We start from the raw sequence: 13,548 nt of genomic DNA, 5'->3' as shown, positions 1-13,548 counted from the left end.
CCCTAGCTTCAGTAAACATTGGTACAGACAGTTAAAGTTAGGTAAAATAGTAAAACTGATTTAAACATGACTACACTGCCTGAGATAATTTTTATGTATGAAACACTCACTTTTTTATGATGAAAAGATAAATTGCCACATACGAAAAAAGTATCAAAGCAAGACACCAAGACAGGAGTCATGCCAGACAGTAAAACTGTTCAATTTATAAATTTTGAATATGAAACATAACTTGTTATTTTAGGAATAAGCAGGAGTATTTTTTCATTTCTAAACTGTAGCTGCATACCCAAACACCCATCCTGAAATATTTTCCAAAAAATTATGCAACTCTTTCAAATTTCATTTAAATGAAGTACAAAGATTATATTATATAAACTCTAACTCTAAAATGAACGTTAAGAAAGATGAGTACCTGCAAAGAAATTCTAAAAGGCAGCTTTAGGTCACAATCTAACAGATTGTGGCAGTTAAGATATGAAATTGTGTCCAACGCTCTGGGATGAGATGAATGAGGAAAAAGAGAACTAAAAAAAAAATGGCAAGTTCCTAAGATGTTATAGATAGTCACAAAGGCAAAATGATAACTTTGGTAGCCTTAAACCTAAACTGCTGTAATCTCCACCACATGACTTTGCCGATTCATTCTGATCAGAAAGTTCTGCATCTCTACTTTCAGAAATGTCAGCTCCAACATGTCAGTGGCACTCCTGCTTAGCTCATGCTTGAAGGCTGGCATTCACAGATAACCAATTACCCCACTTTATAACTCTTGCAATCAGATAAACACTATCTGAAATCTATAGCTACAGACATTTGATAGAATTAATATTTTAACGAGTGATAAATGAGAATCATAAAATTATCTTTGAAAACAAAATTCCAACCTCAATTTTCAGTTTGAGTTACACCTCTTTCATAAAGCACTAACTGATGTTTCCAATCAGATATTCTCTCTCTTGTGTCAAATGCATAGCTCATTTGGACATTTTTATGATACTTGTTGTTATCATTGTACTATAGTGCTTTGTGAATTTTTGTTATCTGACCTTATACCATCCCTAGTTATCTTGTTTAATCCTTAAGGACAAGAGTCATCATTACTCTTCCTTAAATCTTTCACAGTGCTTCATAATACCTACTTAACACAATTAAGTGTTTCTTTTTTAAACAGATGGGTGAATAAATGTTCTAGTTGAAATAAAATAAAACAAAGTAATGGATGGAAATCGATCCCAATAGTAACACATGTTTTAAAAATAATTAGACTAGAAATGAACATCATACCTCTATTATATCTGTGTTATTTCTTTAAAAACCTGTTAAGACAGTATGTAAGATTGGTAAGATTTCATATAGCCACATGGTGAATAAAAGAGTTTTATAATGCTGTGCTCTTCATTTCTCTGTATATTCAAAATATGTCATAATTTAAAAATCTCTGGAACTCAAGGTGATGCTAGTATTTCAATATATGCTGAATAGCACACTACCTAGGTTGTGTTATTTACCTTAATAAATAAATATATATATTGGTGATGGAGGCTTGCTCTGTTGCCCAGGCTGGAGTGCAGTGGTGTGATCTCAGCTCACTGCAACCTCCACATCCGGGGTGGGTTCAAGCAATTCTCATGCCTCAGCCTCCCACGTATCTGGGTCTACAGGCGCATGCCAACACACCCAGCTAATTGTTTGTATTTTTAGTAGAGACGGGTTTTCGCCATGTTGCCTAGGCTGGTCTCTAAACTCCTGACTTCAGGTGATCCACTTACCTCGACCTCGCAAAGGGCTGTGATGGAATTACAGGCAGGAATCACTGCCCCCAGACTTAGTAAGTGTTTTTTAAAAACAGCATAGCAGCATGTCACTAATCTAGAGATAACATATGATATCAACTACAAAGAACAGAGTTAGGAACCAGCGTAAAAAGACCTCTAAACCAAGTAAAAGAGGTTTTAAATGTTTTGTGAAAGAGAAAGTACTGATTTACATGATCAACAACAACAAAATCCTTAACACATTGTTCTACTAAGTTTACCTACATAGCTATCATATTTATTTAATATTTAAAGGATCAAATGTAAAAAATGGACCCAAGAGAAAGGCTAGAAAATTGTACAATATAGAGCTAGTGAAGACATTTGGTAAAATACATCATTTAGGAAGCCTTGCAACACTTGAACAAATGGTGAAATTGTCCTCAGGGATGAGAAGTAAGGCAATCAATTCTATTCAACACGATCATTATAAACTCAGAAAAATAAGAATTAAATATTAGGAAGAATTGTATTATTTTTGTAATGATTAATTTTTTAAGTTTGAAAAGGATGATTAGGTTCCATTTACTTGCAAGACCTTATTTCTTGGTAATTTGACTAAGGTCAATTCAACTAAAAGACACATTTTTGAACACCTACTAAATGCCAGAAATTGCTTATAAGGTGCAAGTGTGATAGGAAATTTTAATAAATTCTGAAAGATATGGAGTGAAAAACCCTCAATAAAGCTATTTTTGTGAAATCACCTTAACAAGGTGCATTATTCAAATATGCAAGTCAATTGAAGTACAAAATACAATTCCATTGAATGTATTTGGAGGAATTGAAAAGACTTGAGATCTATAAAGAGTCTGTTCATCAAAAGGATAAGGGTTATAGCAAGTTGTCTGCGGGAATGACATTCTATTCAAAAGCAATATAATGGTTTTGGCCCAGAAAGACCTGAAACAAAAACTCCAATATTAATATAATAATATAGGGCCCCAGAATCACCTTTTTAATCATAATCTGGCAAGAGGTACTTTTTTCTCATTTAAAAAAGAAAAATAAAATCTCTGTTTCAAAACATGAGCTGTAATACAAAGAAGAGGGAGGATGACTTAAAAAGCCAAAGAAATTACACATAGACATGATTATATGTATTTTTAAAGCTTTAAGGGTCTTTGAGCTTTATACAGTCCAACCTCTTATTTTACAGTTGAGAAAATTAGATTTGCTGATTATTAATCAGCTTCGGATATAAACTTGAAACTCAGATTCTTTGACTGCCAGTTTACTTTGACAGAATCCCTTTCAAAACTTAAAATATATGAAATAAATTAAATAAAACATTTGTTCTTGCTTCAATGATGTGTGATTTATATATTTTCACAGATATTTATGAAAAAATCTAAATAACACATACCATCAGTTTGGTGTATCTAAGCTTAAAGAAAGTAACAGTAAATTTTCTAATCTAAATCTTGTCTAGAGACCAAGTGAGCATTCTAGCAAGACAAAGCAATTTAGTATAATAACAGGAAGAAATTACCTCTAAATGCCTCATGATTCTTTCAAAGGTGCTAAAGAATATTCCTGAAACCCACAGACACCCACAGAAAACTGACAAGTTAGCCTGATGTCTGCAATACATTATACTGACAACCAAAGTAAAATAAAAATATATCTGAAAAATTATTTCACTTTAGAAACACTAAATGAATTTTTAAAAATTATTTATTTTATAAGACACTAGGGTAACTATAGACAAATTTGTGGTACTTTAATGGGTTTTAGAACATAATATTAAATTTATATAGGAATCTTACTTTAAGAATAAAACTATACTCTATATTATTTTTAAATATTTAATATACTATCATGACTATGATTAATTTAAAATCTGAAATTATTATACTGTTTTGAAAATAATTGACCTCACACTTTAAATATGTGCTTATTGTTTACAGAGAGATGAGAAGGCTTTGAACTTGAAAACATTTTAGAACTGAAAGCTTTGTAACCCTAAAAGCTAGCTCTAAATTCCACATACGTAATTGAATTTCTATGAAATTTAGCAACTTAAATCTCTGTAAAATCTGGTTTCTTGGTTTTCTCTTCTGCAAAAAGGAGATAATATCTTCAGGGGCATTGTAAAGTTTAAATAAAAGTTACTCATCAAAGTTTGTTGAAAAATAATACACTGTAATCCCAGCACTTTGGGAGGTCGAGGCGGGTGGATCACGAGGTCAAGAGATCGAGACCATCCTGGTCAACATGGTGAAACCCCGTCTCTACTAAAAATACAAAAAATTAGCTGGGCATGTTGGCGCATGCCTGTAATCCCAGCTACTCAGGAAGCTGAGGCAGGAGAATTGCCTGAACCCAAGAGGCGGAGGTTGCGGTGAGCCGAGATCGCGCCATTGCACTCCAGCCTGGGTAACGAGAGCGAAACTCCGTCTCAAAAAAAAAAGAAAGAAAGAAAGAAAAATAATACAATAGGTTTAAGTCTCTCTTCTTTTTCAATATAAATTATTAGTTTAAATTAATGTCATCTCTAAAAAGAGGGGTTCAAATTAATGTAGCTTTTAAGACTCTTTTAATCAAAAAGTCCAGGTAGGCATATATAACAGGGAAGAGAGTCATAAATTGTTGTATTACCATATTATTGAATAACTTCTGCCATATGTTTTCATAAACTGAAATTTAGTGATTATAATTATGGATGTGAAAACAGAAAATACTTTAATTGAAATATAAAAGAATACTTGAAGGCTGTTTACTATTAATTTTATCTAAAAGGATTTGACTCACACTTTATTCACCAAATCTTGCATTTTTTTTGAGACACCACACATTTGGCAGTTTAAAATCCAATGGCTGGGCTTCTTGTGCAGTTCTATGAACATTTAGATAAGAATCAACTGTAACTCTTGTACATTGCTGGAGCAAGAAGAAATTGGTTCAGCCACTTTGGAAAACTGTCTGCAAGTATCTACCAAAATTAAACATATGCCTCCCTTATGAGCCAGCAATTCTACTCCTAAGTATATATCCAAGAGAAAGGAGGACACATGTTCACCAAAAGACACGTCAAGAAATGTATTCATAGAAACAATATTCACGATTGCTCAAAACTAGAAACACACTAAATGTTCATCATAAAAATAGACAATTGAGGTTCTAAAATGGAATACTACGCTGCAATCAAGGAAGAACAAAATAGTGATACATGTAAAAATGTGGATGAATCTCACGGATATTATCTTGAATAAAAGAAGCCAGCCACAAAAGCACCCATACTATGTAATTCTATTTACAGAAAGTTAAACAAAAAAGCAAGCAAAACTCTCCTTGGTGACTGAAGTCAAAATTATTACTGCAATGGAATGCTGACGTATGAGAAAACCAAATCGCATGCCATCACTGGTCTTAGCACTGGGCAGTGGACAGAAGGAAGAAGGGTCTTGAAGAAATTGTTAGTGAAGGCTGGAAAGAGAATGAAGACAATTTTATTGGAAACCAGAGAAAATGCAATTTGACTTATGTAGTGACAAAGCAAGTATCAAAACTCTGGCCTGAAATAACATGGGCTATAGAAAGTGGTTGCCTTAGTAGGGGTGGGGAGGAATTCACTGGAGATGGGGGTTAAGAGAAATAGTCGAGTCAAGATGGCGGCGAAATCCGATGGCGGTGGCGTGGGGGTGGGCTTCGCTCAGCTGCACAACCTGGACGAGGCAGCGGGCAGCGGCGGCGAGGAGGACGGGGAGCCCGGGGGAGGCGGCTGCGGCGGCGGCGACGGCAGCGAGCCCGGCGAGAGCAGCTGGCTGCACATCTGCCACTGCCGCAACACCTCCTCGTGCTACTGGGGCTGCCGCTCCGCCTGCCTGTGCTCCCTCCTGGGCAGGAAGCCGCGCCGCAGCGCCGCCGCCGATGGGGGGGACCAGCCGCTGCAGCCTCCCTCGGCCCCCGGCGCCCTCGGCCGTGGCTCGACTGCCTGTGGGTCGTGCTGGCGCTGCTCGTGTTCTTCGGGGACGTGGGCACAGACCTGTGGCTGGCCCTCGACTACTACCGCAAGGGGGACTACGTCTACTTCGGGCTGACCCTCTTCGTGCTGGTGCCGTCGCTGCTGGTGCAGAGCCTGAGCTTCCGCTGGTTCGTGCAGGACTACACGGGCGGCGGTCTGGGCGCCGTGGAGGGGCTCAGTAGCCGGCCCCTTCCCATGATGGGGGCCGGCTACGGCCACGGCGCGGCGGTCTCGGCCACGGCGCGGCGGTCTCGGCCACGGCGCGGCGGTCTCGGCCACGGCGCGGCGGTCTCGGCCACGGCGCGGCGGTCTCGGCCACGCCAGGGGCGCAGCGCGTGTGCCGCCTCTCCGTGTGGATCTGGCAGTCGGTCATCCACCTGCTGCAGATGGGGAAGGTGTGGAGCTTTAAGTGAAAGACATGAGGCCTCAGCCTGAAATTAGGTTGTTTTGAGGTCATCTGATTTCTGACTAGAAGGTTTGCAATTTTTCTGGTGATGGCATGTTCAGAATCTTGGATCCCTAATTTCAATATATTGGAAATATTTAGGAACTCTGGAAATCATGTTGTTTTTGCAACTTACTAGATGAATCAGTAAATTAAAGTATATATAATAACAGATAATTAGGATGTTGTACTTCTGGGTTGACATGCATGTCTCAAATTATCAGCTATCCGTATTAGTGTCATACTTGGGAGACAGTTACCTTTTGAAGGTTTTGGGGTTCTAATGAACCTCAGTTTTCTCAGGTAGTTTATGTAATTCTTCCTGTGGCTATTCTTTTCTTTTCTGTCTGCTTGCAGTGTAAATTACTTAGATCAGAGGTAGTTATTTTTAGGAAGAAAGAAATCATCAAGTGACAATCCTTAAGGCAGTAATGACAAAATTCCAACCTGGAACTGGTCTTAGAATGGAATGCATCAGAATATGTCAAGTCTACCCAGATTATATCCAAATGTACTTGTGGCGCAATGCTACCAGTTTTCAAAATGAGACATTATCATGTAGGACAGAAGTGCTAATGAGGAGGGAGAAGGAGCTGTTCAGTTTGCCCCCGCAGCAGCCACCCCTTTCTGTTATTGGGTGAATGAATTAGTGCAAACTTAGTGACCAAAAGGTAGGCAGTGTGAGTGAAAGGGAAGAGAAGGAAAAAAACTTTAATCTCCAGGAAAGGTCATTTATTCTTAAAAAAGTTGAAAGTTGAGTGTACTCCATGTACCTGAACATGGTAGATTAGTGTGTTCTCGGCCATTGGAATGAATGAGAACTTGTATTTGATAGGAGAGTCAGAGAGTCCTTGAGTGGGTATCTTTTTTCTTACCTTTTCCTGGGCTTAAGAGACTTGAGGAACTTTCTGGGGCAGATATATATGATGGTCAAATAATTGACCAAAACAGGGAAGACTGATTTTTAAGATAACATTCAGAGCGACTTGGAAATGGATCCAGGGGAAAGGTTGAAGAGAAGGCAAGGCACTATAGAGACTGAGTAGACGCTCAGGGGAGTGTTCATGTATCAGTTTATTGAAAGTTTCATTGTCGGTGGATTGTCCAGTATTCCTGAAACTAGTGTGTAGCAGAAGTTTTCATGATGTTTCTAGTGGATGGCTTTTGGAAGCTGAATAGGTTACCTCAATACCCCTGTCCCCTTTTTGCTTTGCTTGTTTTAAGAGAAATTGGCTGATATGTATTTAATAGAAGGCACAGTGAAAACATTAAGTAGGTTTTTTAAGACCAGGTGTGATGGCTCACACCTGTAATCTCAGCACTTTGGGAGGCTGAGGCGGGCTGATCACTTGAGGTCAGGAGTTCAAGACCAGTCTGGCCAACGTAGTGAAACCCCGTCTATACTAAAAATATAAAAATTAGCCAAGTGTGATGGCAGCTACCTGTAATCCCAGCTACTCAGGAGTCTGAGGCAGGAGAATCACTTGAACCTGGGAGGTGGAGGCTGCAGTGAGCTGAGATTGTGCCACTGTACTCCATCCTGGGTGACAGAGTGAGACTCCATCTCAAAAGTAAAAACAAAAAACCCACATTAAATAGGTTTTTTAAAGTCATGTTAAATTTTAATCTGAACCTCTATTGCCTGTTTAGTTGCTTTGTCATTTAGCTGGCTTTTAGAAACTTTCATTCTGTGATACTTTCGTCAATAGAGGTGATTCCTCTTAGCCAATTCTAGCCACAATATTGACTGGGCCCAGCCATTTGATACACCCAGAAGGAATTAACCAGGCACGAGAAAACTTGGTCCCTACTGGAATGAATATTTTAAAGACCATCTTAGATTCTGAAAACTGTGAGCACAAATCAAAGAGACCCAAGAGGGAACGACTTCAGAGCCTAAGAATAAAAAATGGTGGTGGGGTTGGGGGACAAACTTGCCCAGAGCTCTCTTAAAATGTTCTGAGGGAAGGAAGTGACTTTCCTGGGAAGGATGAGCTGGTACACACATGGCCTGGACCTGTGGGTGTTCTGAGGTTGGGCGGCTCATACTAGTGGGCTGCAGTATCTTAAGGGTATGGCACGTGATCTTTGGAAGTATTGATACATTTCCTAACAATGAATTTGATTTTGTTCTGGTATGTTCTGAATGGATGTGTGGCTAAAAGATGAACTTAGCTAAAAATAAATATATTAGATATTAGAGAAAATATTAATAAAGGTCTTTTGTCCATGTTGTATAACTTTAGAAAATAATGTGGACAGCTGAACATAGGGGAGATGATGGTATGAATACAGTCAGGGTCTGATGATTGCTTCCTAGAAACTTGCTAGAAATAGAACAGGTCTAGACATAGGGAAATAAGATTCCAAATAAAGCCTTACATTTTTTATTCAGATTTTGTGTTAGCCTCAGTTGTACTAGAAAAGCGTTTCAGTATGTGTCTCTTGGGGAATCTGCACCTTCTGGCTCTGTGCACTTTACAGCCCAGTATATCACTGAGAATTTGGAAATCTGACTCTACCGAGGGATGAGCACATCCTTATGAGTTCAGGTGCACTAAATACATAGGAACACCCAGAGGGAATGAGCCTGAAACAATGGTTCTTTTTATTTTGGAAGTTTCAGACAAACTCTTTGGAAAATCTGAAGAAATCTATGGATTTTTTTTCCTGGGAAGACTGCAAAGATATATGTCTTCGTTTGGTTTCTCTGGGTGTATGGACTGGCCCTGGTCACGTGTCAGGAAGCCTGGATTCAGATGATCCTCTTCATTGTACCTCGGCCCACCATCTGACTCTGTTCTCACACCCATTCGTGATTGGTTCTCTGTCGCCTTGGAATGGAGCGTCAGGTCTTGAAGGTCGTCACTCACTGCCTTTCCACGCATAGAACAGATAGCCACCAGTGAAGAGCTTCCTAATGAAATGGACTGAAACTCTCTGCAAAGGGCTGCCCCAGAAGCACAGGTGATAGAAGCAGAGGCTAAGACACTAAGGCATGCTGAGCCTCAGTCCTCCTAGGCGATGCCTCCTGCTGGCTTAGTGGGTTTATTTCGTTAAGTTGAGTACTAATGTCCTGTTTTTAAAATGAACATATTTCTTCTAACATTTCTAACTATTATGAAGGCTTTCTCCCTAAGTGTGACTTTTTCTTATGTCTTGAGGTATCAGATTTACGGTATAACATGTGTACTTCAAATTATAGTAGTGACTAGAAATTTAGGATTCTGTTGTTTTGTTAACACTTAAATCTGCAGCACCTTTCCAGGAAAATTGGCAAGATTCACAGATAATTCCTTCCTTATCCCTTACAGATTTTACAATTGTACGGTTATTTCTGAATTGGATTGATTTGTTTATAAGTGTAGTGGGCATTTAACAGAACAGATGCACCTGATGATCGGATTAGAAATGTGCTTCAGCACAAGGGTCCCTTTGCGCGGTTCCAGTCTCTGTTTTGGGATCTGGAATCCTCCACCTGTTACATCGTTCACTGGAACTTTCCGGCAAAATACAGCCTCACCAACAGGTGCATTGTGGAAGAATCAAGCAGCCTGAAGAAACTGTAATACTGGGACTGAGTGGAGAGATGGGAGAGCACCATCAGGGTTGCGCTGCCGCACTTTTGGGAGGCATCCAGGCGGTGTTGCTGTTTGTACATGAGACAGGATGGCACTGTCTTTTATGCATTGGACCTGTAGCCAGATAAAATAACCTTGTAAAACAGATCTTTTATGTAAGAAAAATACAGCTGTCACCTCGCAAACAAACAAACAAAAAAGAAATAGTCTATATTTTTATAGAGGCATGGTTACCTTGGTGTAAACTTTTATTACAATCGTATCAATGATCAGCACTTGCTGTTACAGATAATTTATACCTCAATTAATAAAAAGATAAAAATGTATTAAAAAGACAATTATTTTTAATACGTATTACTGGTATGGGTTATAGTTTAAAAGTTGTGTAAAAACAAAGCATTTACAGTTTTGCCATATGTTATGATTGTCTTTTCTTTTCTTTTTTCTTTTTTTTTTTTTTTGAGGCAGGGTCTCACCCTGTCACTCAGGCTGGAGTGCAGTGGTGCCATCACAGCTCACTGGAGTCTCAAACTTCCGGGGTCAAGCAATCCCCCCACCTCAGCCTCCTGAGTAGCTGGGACTACAAGTGAGTACCAACACGCCCAGAAAATTGATTTGACTTTTTGTAGAAATGAGGTTTCACTATGTTGCCCAGGCTGATCTGGAACTCCTGGGCTTAAGCAACACTCCTGCCTTTGCTTCTCAAAGTGCTGGGATTACAGGAGTTAGCCACAACACCCAGCTGTTATGGTTTTCAAATAACATGAGGCCCACAACAGCTCTAGTTTATAAAAATTACATTGGGATTTTCCATTTATCTCAGTGCTGTACCATCAACCTCCTTGAATTATACTTGTTTTCTATATTTTTTAAATATTAGAATACTAAGAAAGCTTGTAAATGTGTGTCCAGCAAACACATGTAAATATGTCATAACAACAATCATAAATAACTTCTCAGTCAAAATTGCTTGTTGTTATTTTAAGTTTGAGCTTTTTACGTAAAATGTCAAGATTTTACATCAAATTAAAAAGGCTAATGCAATCAAAGACATCAAAAAAGCCTTCAAGTGTCAGGGTAGAGTGGATTGACAGATAATAATCTAAGCAAGGAAATTAAGGTGATTGGAACCCATCACATTAGACTTTGAAACATATATTGTGATACACATTTACATAAGCAGTTTTCCATGTAGAAAGATGGCACAAATGTCCTTCCATTCATAAGACCCCTAAACTTGAATGGTTTCTTATTTTTTATGATCATTCTATGATCAAAATATACAGCCCAGATGTAGCTAATAACAGTGCTCCCTATATTTCCTCTCCTTTTTTTTTTCTTGAAATGGGGTCTCACTCTGTCGCCCAGGCTGGAGTGCAGTAGTGAGATCTTGGCTCCGCTCACTCGACCTCTCTGGGCGCAAGTGATCCTTCTGCCTCAGCCTCCTGAGTAGCTGAGACTACAGGCATGTGCCACCATGCCCAGCTAATTTTTGTATTTTTTTTTAGAGACAGAGTTTTGTCATATTTCCCAGGCTGGTCTTAAACTCCTGGACTCAAGTGATCCACCCACCTCCCAGAGTGCTGGCATTAAAGGCGTTAGCCACCACACCAGGCCTTCCCTATGTATTTTTAAACAATGTACACCTGAGCATTCTGAAAGGCATTCTTTCCACCTGTTACAGGCTGAGTTGTGTCTCGAACCTGCAAATTCATATGTTGAAGTCTTAACACCTAGTACCTCAGAATGTGAACTGTATTTGGAAATAGGGTCTTTATGGTATAATTAAGTCAAAATTAGAGCATAAATGTGTCCATAATTCACTATGATTGTTTCCATTATAAGAAGAGGATATTAGGACACAGGCTTGTATATATAAAGAGGGAAGACCTTATGAAGACACGAGAAGATGGCCATTTACAAACCAACAAGAGAGGCCCCAGAGAAACCAAACCTGCCATATCCTTGACCTCAGACTTCCAGCCTCCTGGGCTGAGAGAACATAAATGTTTGTTGTTCAAACTCCCCAGTCTGTGGTCCTTTGCCCTTGGAAAACTAATACAATGTCTCCTTGCAAAATATTACATTTGGAAATAAATTACTGTCTCCTATTTTTTTCTTATGTAAATCTATCTTTTCATATATTGTGCAACTTGTGATAACCGACACCAATGGAATGGAATGTGAAATAGATGACTAAGCCAGCAGATGACATGCCATATTGCAATGTCAAGAGCAAGATCCCTGAGGCATCCTCTTTCCATTGACATACTTAATTCTGCTCGTTCAGCAAGCATTTCAGTCATCCTCAGGTGTTTGGGTTTTTGTTTTATGTTTTGTCTTTTAGTGTGTGTGTTTTTGTTTTTCTTTTTATTTTGCCAGAAGCTTGGTAAATACTCTTGAGTTAGAGCCTTCCACTCTAATAATCTAAAACTTTGGCACCAGATATTTTAGAATATCTGTAGAACGTAGAAACTGTGTGAGACAAGACAGTGGAGAGGAAAAAACACTGGACCCAGAAATCAGACTAAATTAATGTTCCTGCTTAAGGCTATCTAGTTGCCTGAAGTTGAACAGTCTGCTCCTTTTGGGAATAATTCTTCATCTGTATCAGTGGTTCACAAGCATGAAATCAACTAAAATATCCTAGAGAGTTTTTAAGAGACCAGGGTCTGGAACCTATCCTACTTGGTTTTCAAACTTGCTTGGACATTAGAATCATCTGTCAAACTTAAAAATACTGCTCTCTAGACCCCATTCTCTATAGATTCTGACTTAATTGATTTAGCTGCTTTCAGGTGTGGCTGTGGCATTGCCATTTTTAAAAGCTCCTTGCATTCAAGGATGACTGCCCTGGACGGTATGAGTTAATTAGTGTAAGAAAGAACCTCGACATTTTTTAATTACCCAGGTGATTCCAATGCATATTAATTCCCCAGGTTATGCTCATACACAACCGTATGATGTAAAAGTAAAATAATGCTCTTCCCAGCTCTAACATTTTGCATTTTTTTAACTTTTTGGGAGATATTAGATACCTATTAGACATTTCAAACCACACACAGATAGAAACAAGTTTATTTACTCATAGTCTCATTAATTAGAGAGCATGAACTTTCAGTTTTGTGAGTTAAACACCTTTTGAGTGTTTTTGAGTGTTTCTGAGTGTGCCTAAGGCAGAAAGAGAGGAGAGGCTGTGTGTGAAATTGGGTTACCATCCCAGTCCCAGCTGTGTGATGGATGCAATTATTTCAGGAAGGAACACATGCACAAAGATGAAGGCACAAATCGTAATTGCTTCTATGAGAGTAATTTAGTTTCCAAGGGTAAAGATTCAAACCAGCATCTCCCATTAGTCTAACAACAATTACATAGTTTTCCCTTTCATCCATTTCTTTCAATTTGAAGCTTTCTAAAGAGTATTTGAGTGATGTAACATTAACCGCCCACACACTGTATTTACCACTATTATTAGCAGAGTGGATGATCTTTACAACTTAGTGAAATTCTCAGAAGCATTATTGCTGATTGTTTTTAAGAGGGCCTCTAAATCGCTTGCCATTTCTTCTGATTTATAGCTAAGCCAGAATTATTTTCAAGTGACCTTTAGTTTATTCTACTTAAAGCTTATAAATGACTGTAACCAGCGGTATGATGTAAGTGCATTTTGAATTTTGAAGTATTATATTTCAGTTTACATAAATTAGAAAGATTAGAAGATATAATGTGACAAGATAA

At 38.6% G+C, this 13,548-nt stretch overlaps 1 pseudogene; it reads left to right on the top strand.

Annotated features, from left to right (window-relative positions):
- Positions 1-5,428: 5,428 nt before the first annotated feature.
- Positions 5,429-6,197, top strand: LOC135276336 (XK-related protein 6-like; annotated as a pseudogene).
- The last annotated feature ends 7,351 nt before the right edge of the window (positions 6,198-13,548 follow it).

Source organism: Aotus nancymaae, unplaced genomic scaffold (genome assembly GCF_030222135.1).
Source record: "Aotus nancymaae isolate 86718 unplaced genomic scaffold, 86718_ANA_hifiasm-v0.15.2.pri h1tg000022l_1, whole genome shotgun sequence".
In the NCBI taxonomy this organism is placed as follows: Eukaryota; Metazoa; Chordata; class Mammalia; order Primates; family Aotidae; genus Aotus; species Aotus nancymaae.
Note: the sequence above shows the minus strand (reverse complement) of the source record. Positions and strands in the feature narration are given on the sequence as shown.